The following is an 8589-nucleotide window of genomic DNA, read 5'->3' as shown; positions in this document are numbered from 1 at the left end:
TGGTCGTGGTGAGAGGAGATCGCGGACAAGCCGCCTTCCCAGCCCAGCACCGTTTTTATCCCCCTCCCGCAGGCTCTCTGTGGCCGGGACGCCATCAGAGCTGGGTTGGCATTTGAACGTTTTTTTTGTTTTTTGTTTTTTTTTTTGGAGACAGTCTCACTCTGTCGCCATACTGGAGTGCAGTGGCGCGATCTCGGCTCACTGCAAGCTCCGCCTCCCGGGTTCTCGCCATTCTCCTGCCTCAGCCTCCCGAGTAGCGGGGACTACAGGCGCCCACCACCGCGCCCGGCTAGGTTTTTGTATTTTTTAGTAGAGACGGGGTTTCACCGTGTTCGCCAGGATGGTCTCGATCTCCTGACCTCGTGATCCGCCCGTCTCGGCCTCCCAAAGTGCTGGGATTACAGGCTTGAGCCACCGCGCCCGGCCTTTTTTTTGTATTTTTAAAGCAGAGACGGGGTTTCGCCATGTTGGCCGGGATGGTCTCGATCTCCTGACCTCGTTATCCGCCTGTCTCGGCCTCCCAGAGTGCTGAGATTACAGACGTGAGCCACCGATCGGGCCCTTGCACGTATTTTCTTATGAACACACAGGTAGCAGCACTTTGATTACAGTAATTTATATGGAAGTTATTTTAAAATGACTTTCCCCTTCTCTTCCTCATGTAGGCTGTATATTTCATCTGCAGCACGCTTTCTCCCAAGAATCTCAAGCACACACAGGAAACCAGAGAATAACATCACTGAGGCTTGAACACATCCAGAGACCAAGGGCGTCACTGGCAGAAAAGCTTTTAGGCGGATCCACAGGCCCGAGAGCCACCCCGCCCAGAGACGTGGCTTCCTATGAGCAGTTCACACGCGGCTCTGCAGCACCCACAAGCGGGGCCAGGGGCTGGTTTTCGTAGTTCACAGTCTGCAGGGATCTTAGCAAAAATATGGCCGTGGTAAAAGTGCCTAGACCAGGCTCAGTGAGTAGGAAGACTAGTTAGGCTGATGAAAAGCTCTGATGATGTTTGTGATTAAAAGTAGGAAAATGTGGTTGCCAGATAAAATATTTTACCATATAGTGAGGGGCAGAATGTGGAAACCATTTATTTTAAATGTTTGTTCCTGCAGTGTTTAAAATATAGGAGATATATTCTGATTATAAAGAAACTGCTCTCCGCCGGGCGCGGTGGCTCACGCCTGTAATCCCAACACTTTGGGAGGCCGAGACCATCCTGGCTAACACAGTGAAACCCCGTCTCTACTAAAAATACAAAAAATTAGCCGGGTGCGGTGGTGGGCGCCTGTAGTCCCAGCTACTCGGGAGGCTGAGGCCGGAGAATGGCGTAAACCTGGGAGGCGGAGCTTGCAGTGAGCTGAGATCCGGCCACTGCACTCCAGCCTGGGCGACAGAGCAAGACTCCGTCTCAAAAAAAAAAAAAAAAAAAAAAAAGAAACTGCTCTCATCTATTTGTATGTCTTCCCTCTAGTTTTAAAATATTAAACAATCTAACTCAATATTTAATTTTACCTCTAGTCATGTTACTAGGCTGGGATAATAAAAAGGACTGTTGAACTTCACATCTGCCATCTATAACACATTCTTAATGAAGCAATCTTGCACCAGGGGATTTATCAACTCTGCCAAATTTCCTAAAATTACCAAATGGAGAAAAAAGAGCTGGTCCCGCCTCTCACCAGGCACAACCAAGTACAGTAACTTAGGGTATTTCTTGTGTTCGTGTTTTGCCCTCACCACTGCAAAGACCTGTTCTTGGCTGAAGCCAGGTTGGCCTCAGCCAACGTGAGGGAGCCTTCATTTGACCTTCCCCAGAACCGTGAGCATTTCCACTTCTCCCTTTACTGCACTGTATACGTAAAGGGACTCATGTTTGCTGGATGTGTATATTTTGTAAACCTAGCTAGCAAAACGTCCAAATATTTCTTCCCCCCAAGTCAATTTTTTAACACCTTTCTGATTCATTACTTCCTGTTATTGCAAAGTTCTGAAAAATGATTTTGAAAAAAAGGATTTTAGAATTCAGCTGTTTGATGAAATTATCTTTAAATAAAATCTTACATGAATTTTAAGATACAGTGAATGAAATACACTTGTAAAACTGTTTGATTTTACATGACAAATTATATCATAAAGAAAATCTAGCTTCCTACACATTAGCCAGCCTGTTGAAATGTTCTGTTTGATACATGTAGAGAACTTTACAGCCAAAGCAAAGCAGTAAAAATAATCTCCAAACCTTTCTTCATGTGGGCTGTATACTATGTAACTTTACTTTTGCTTAACTGAACACTTCCATCTGTGAATGTGGCCCCGGGCTACATTTTACTTGGTAGCCCCTATCTCATTGGTAGATGACAGTGACTTGAAGAAGCTGGTGACCATAACACTTCCAAGTATTTCCCTTAAGGATAACATGGCCACTGTAGTTAGCGAGAAGGACACCTTTTTAGGAGAAACTTGTCATGAGATACTGAAGAACTGGGTAGTAACAGGAACAATACTTGGCAGTATGATGACACATTGTTTTTACTCTCAGGAGGCCTAAACACTGATGTTAACACTGCTGCTAATCTGAATTACAGCTTAGTCAAGTGTCTGAACCCTTTGCATTTTGTGTCGTAAAGCACTGTCAACAGAGTAATGGCTCACCTACTGGACATTCACTTACAGAAACCAAAAAAATCCTAACAGTGATCAGTGAGAAAACTAAATGGTTTTTTTTTTTTTTTCCTCTGGCAGGAGAAATAAATGTAAAAACTCAGCACTTTATTAATATCATACTTTCATTTTAGTTGTTTTAAAAATAATTAAGTTCAGTCACTTGATTTTCTACCCCCAACTCAAGACAGGGGAGGCACACATGATGCCTGACAGAGAGACAGAAAAGCCATTTAAAAATGAAAACAAGAAAACACATTAGTTTGAGTCTAATTTAGCATGGGGTAACTCATGGTCTCTAAGTGTGTTACTGTGTTAACTTCCAGCACAATATCTGACTTTCACTGTGATGACTGCAGACAGGATGGGGTCTGAATGCTGGTCTTCAACGCACCATACAACAGTGCTAGACCCTCAACTGTATGAAGGGGAAGAAAGCCCTCCTTAAAAGATTTACTGGAGTTAACACCTGGGGATCCTCAAGAAATGAACGCTACCACTGTTCTGCTTCAGAAGGTAGAAATACAGGGAATACACTTTAGATAGGTTAAGAGAAAAAGTTTTGTGTTTAAGGCAGTTCGGTTGCCTGGAAAATTCACTTCTGTATAATGCCTAATTTGTTAATGATGCTGTGAGTAGATGCTTTGTAGTAACTATACAAGTTTGTTTTTCTTTTATGAAAAAGTAATGTGTCCTCTGACGTTAGGAGTAGGAGCGTTTGAATAAAGGACTTTAAACCAATGAAGCATATAATCCTCTCTCTTTATTAGAATGACGAAAAGAGTGGCGGCGGTGTTTGCTTGTACAGTTATCACCTAGGAGTCATATCAAGATTCTAAAATAGTTTGATTTTACATGACAAATTATATCATAAAGAAAATCTAGCTTTATGATTTTCTGTTACAATGGCTGTTCAATTCTTTGAGCTTTTTAAAGCATCACAAATGTATTAATAGCTGTTTATTATCTTAAATACTATGACTTTCAAAAGTAAAACTGAATTTTGATAAGTATTGCAAACAATTTTGTATGACTATTATTTAGCTATAGTTTTTTTTTTCTTTTTTGAGACAGTCTTGCTCTGTCCCCCAGACTGGAGTGCAGTGGTGCAATCTCAGCTCACTGCAAGCTCTGCCTCCCGGGTTCCCGCCATTCTCCTGCCTCAGCCTCCCGAGTAGCTGGTACTACAGGCTCCTGCCACCACACCTGGCTAATTTTTTGTATCTTTAGTAGAGACGGGGTTTCACCGTGTTAGCCAGGATGGTCTCGATCTCCTGACCTCGTGATCGCCCCGCCTCGGCCTCCCAAAGTGTTGGGATTACAGGCGTGAGCCACCATGCCCAGCCTATAGTTTTTTTTAAAATATGACTAATATTTAAAGAGAGCAGTGACGTCATAGAAAACGGCAGGGCAGGAAGCTTCGGGGATTGAATTGATTGGTTCTTCTCCAAAACCACCATTAAGCTGGACAAAAAATTAGCAGAATCAACTGTTTTCTAACTCTGTCACCTCATCAGATGCTTACTGCAACCCGGGGAAGGCTTGATGATGCAGAGGCTGCAGCTTTTTGGTTCAGAGGGTGGTGTGGATGGACAACCTATGTACCTGCTGCAGCCTGTCCTCAGCGAGGACCCTGTGCATTTTGGTCATATAATGGTGCCCTGAGGGACCAGCGTAGATGCATGCCTTTGTCTCGACCCCTTAGGCTGCAGCAATTTCCCCAATACCATCTGTCAGAAAATTTAGAGACATACACTTTAAACAAAGAAAAAAAACACGAGGTCAGGAGATCGAGACCATCCTGGCTAACACGGTGAAACTCCATCTCTAGTAAAAAATACAAAAAACTAGCCAGACGAGGTGGCGGGAGTCTGTAGTCCCAGCTACTCGGGAGGCTGAGGCAGGAGAACGGTGTGAACCTGGGAGGTGCAGCTTGCAGCTAGCTGAGATCGCACCACTGTGCTCCAGCCTGGGCGACAGAGTGAGACTCCGTCTCAAAAAAAAAAAAGATCCAGATATTGGGCCAGCCACGGTTACTCATGCCTGTAATCCCAGCACTTTGGGAGGCTGAGGCGAGAGGATCATCAGAGCCCCTGAGTTCAAGACCACCCTGGGTAACATAGTGAGACTGCGTCTCTACAAAAATAAAAATAAATAAATTAGCCAGGCATGGTGGTGCATTCCTGTAGTCCTAGCTACTTGGGAGGCTGAGGCGAGAGGACCCCTTGAGCCAAGGAGTTAGAGGCTGTAGTGAGCTATGATCATGCCACTGCACTGTAGCCTAGGTGACAGAGACCTCATCTCAAAAAAAAGAAAAGATCCAGACACTTAAGGAAATCTCTGTCAGGTTACAGGCTGACCAGAGAGACAATAAAAAGACCAGGAACCTCAGGAATACAGACTTTACAAAAATAACTTGGAAAATTCACTACACAAATGAACTGCAGCCTTCAACATGTAACAGAAGCAATCCTTGAGGAAAGGGATACTGTGATTTCCAGAGCTACTGCAGTGTCATATTCAAACTGTACAGTTCTCAACACAAAATTACAAAGCACACAAATAAAATGGAAAATATGGCTGACTTATGGGAAAAAAAAGAATTATGACAGAAACTGTCCCTGAGGAAGCCCAGATATTAGAATTACTAGTCAAAGATGTTCATCAACTGTATTAATATGCTCACAGGGCTAGCAGAAACCCTGGAAAACGGACTAAAGGAACCAGGAGAGTGATGTATGAACAAACAGAAAATGTGAACAGAGACAGAAATGATAAAAAGGAACCAAATAGAAACTCAGGAACTGAAAAACACAACAGCTGAGATTAAAGCATTCTACTGGAAGGATTCAGCAGCAGACTTGAGCAGGCAGAATTAGCAAAGGTGAAGAGAAGGCAGTTGAACTTATCCAGTCTGAGGAGCACAAGAACAGGACCTATGGGACACCGTCAGAAATACCAACACACGCATATAGGAATCCCAACAAGAGAGGAAAAGGGCAAACAAACAAAAACAACAACAAAAAAACCCCTAAAGAAATAATGGCCGGAAAGTGAGGAAGCACATCAAAAGCCCAAATCGGCCAAATGCAAGGCCTCTCGCACCAAACAGTTGGTCAAGTTGTGAATGCAAAGGAAAAGTTATTGAAGGAAATTAAAAGTGCTTCTCCATTAAACACACAAAAGAAAGTGAAACAGCCTTATTGCTGATAGGGAGAAGGTCTGAGTGATCTGGATACAAGACCAAATGAGACACAACATTGCTGTAAGCCAGCCTAATCCAGAGCAAGACCCTAACTCTCTTCAATTCTATGAAGGCTGAGAGAGGCGAGGGAGCTGCAAAAGAATAGGTAGAAACTAGCAGAGATTTTTCATGAGGTTTAAGGACAGAAGCCGTCTCCACAACATAAAAAGTGCAAGACGGAACAGCAATTGCTGATGGAGAAGCCATCTAGATGGTCTAGCAAAGATCATTAATGAAGATGGCCATATTAAACAGCAGATAATCAATGCAGACAAAACAGCCTTATATTGGAATATGATGCCATCTAGGACTCTCATAGCTGAAGAGGAGTCGATGCCTTGTTTCAAAGGACAGGCTGACTTGTGAGGGGCTAATGCAGCTGGAGGCTTTAAACTAAAGCCAATGCTCATTCACATTTTGAAGAAAATCTGAGAGCTAAGTCTATTCTGCCTGTGCTTTAAAAATAGAAAAAGTTTAGGTGACAGCACCTCTGTTTACAGTATGGTTTACTATTTTAAGCCTACCCTTGAGACCTACTGTTCAGAAAATGATTCCTTTCAAAGCATCACTGCTCATTGACAATCTGACAATGCACCTGGTCACCCATGAGCTCCGTGGGAGATGTACAAGACGAATGCTGTTTGCATGCTGCTAACACATCCATCTGCAGCTCACGGATCAAGGAGTCATTTTGAATTTCAAGTCTTATCTTTTAGGAAATACGTTTTGTAAGGCTATAGCTGCCATAGAGTGATTCCTCAGACGGATCTGGGCAAAGAACACAGAAAACTTTCGGGAAAGGATTCACCATTCTAAATGCCATTAAGAACATTTGTGATTCATGAGGAGTGGTCAAAATGGGAGTTTGGAAGAAGTTGCTTGCAGCATGTGGTGATCTAATAGCAAGATAACTAAAATTAGAAGTGGAGCTGGGCGTGGTGGTGTGTGCCGGTAATCCCAGCTACTTGGGAGGCTGAAGTGAGAGGGCTGCTTGAACCCAGGAGTTCGAGATGAGCCTGGGCAACACATGAGACTCTGTGTCAAAAAATATACAAATAAATAAAAAAGAAATAAAATCTAAAAATGGAGCCTAAAGATGTGACTGAATTGCTGCAGTCTCATGATAAAACTTTAATAGATGAGGAGTTGCTCTCTATGGATAAGCACAGAAAATAGTTTCTTAAAACGGAATCTACTCCTGGTGAAGATACTGAACATTGCTGAAACAACAACAAAGGATTTAGAAGATTCCATAAATTTTGCTGATAAAGCAGCGTCGGGGTTTGAGAGGATTAACTCCAGTTTTGAAAGACGTTCTACTGTAATACGTTGTCAAACAGCATCACATGCTACAGAGAAATCTTTCATCAAAGAGTCACTCAATGCAGCAAACTTCACTGTCTTATTTGAAGAAGTTACCAGTCAGTCACCCCAGCCTTCAGCAACCATCAACATCAGCCATCCACATGGAGGCAAGACCCTCCGTTAGCAAAAAGATTACAACTTGCTAAGGGTTTAAATGTTAAAGGCATTTTTTTAACAATAAAGTGTTCTCTATTTTTTTTTTTTCTTTTTTAGATGGAGTCTCACTCTGTTGCCCAGGCTGGAGTGCAGTGGTGGGTGTGCTGTCCAGCTCACTGCAATCTCTGCCTCTGGGGTTCAGGTGATTCTCCTGCCTCAGCCCCCCAAGTAGCTGGTATTGCATGCATGTGCCACCACGCCCGGCTGATTTCTGTATTTTAGTAGAAACAGGGTTTTGCCATGTTGGCCAGGCTGGTCTCGAATTCCTGAAAGTATTTTTAAATTAAGGTGTGTACACTGGTTTTTGGACATAATGCTATTACGCACTTAATAGACTACAGTATAAACGTGTAACTTTTTTATGTACTGGGAAACCAAACAATTTGTGAAACTTGTTTTATTGTGATATTTGCTTTATTTCACCAGTTTGCAACCAAAACTGCAATGTCCCCAAGACTTGCCTGTAGGTACACCAGTCCATAGTGATAAATGACTGAATAAACAGGAGAGAAGAAACAAATCTTCAAGAAGAATAACATGCACAGATACTGCTCTCTCCCGGGGTTGGAGCTTAAACCTCCTCAACCCACAGAGTATGGAAAGGGAAAAACAGGAACTTGACAGTGGAGAAACCTGGCAGACACCACTGTGACCAGGTGGCCAAGGTGAGCACTGCCTGGGATAGGTGATGTGGTGGTTACAACCACCCAGCAGGATGTAATGAGAAAGGTGCTTGAGAAACATCAGACCAACTCCAATGGAGGGACATTCTTCAGACTGCCTGGCCAGTACTCCTCAGAACTGTCAGGGTCATGAGAAACAAGGGAAGTCTGAGGAACTGTCACAGGCGAGAGACCGCAAAGGAGACGGGATGACTAAATGCAGTGTGTGCCTGGATGGGACTCTGGGACAGAAAGCAGACATTAGGGAAAAACTGGTGAAATCCAAATAAAGGCTGGATTTTAGTTAATGGTAACTACCAACGTTGGTTTCTTAGTCATGACAAATGTTCCATGGTAACGTAAGAGGTTAACAATGGGGGAAACTAGGTGAGGGGCACACAGAAGCTCTCTGTACTCTCTCTGCCATTTTTCTGTAAATCTCAAATTAGACCAAAATAAAAGTTTATTGGAAAAGAAAAATAAAAAAAAGACATAACA

This window comes from Theropithecus gelada, chromosome 17 (assembly GCF_003255815.1).
Source record: "Theropithecus gelada isolate Dixy chromosome 17, Tgel_1.0, whole genome shotgun sequence".
NCBI classification, from domain to species: domain Eukaryota; kingdom Metazoa; phylum Chordata; class Mammalia; order Primates; family Cercopithecidae; genus Theropithecus; species Theropithecus gelada.
This window is presented reverse-complemented; position numbering follows the sequence as displayed.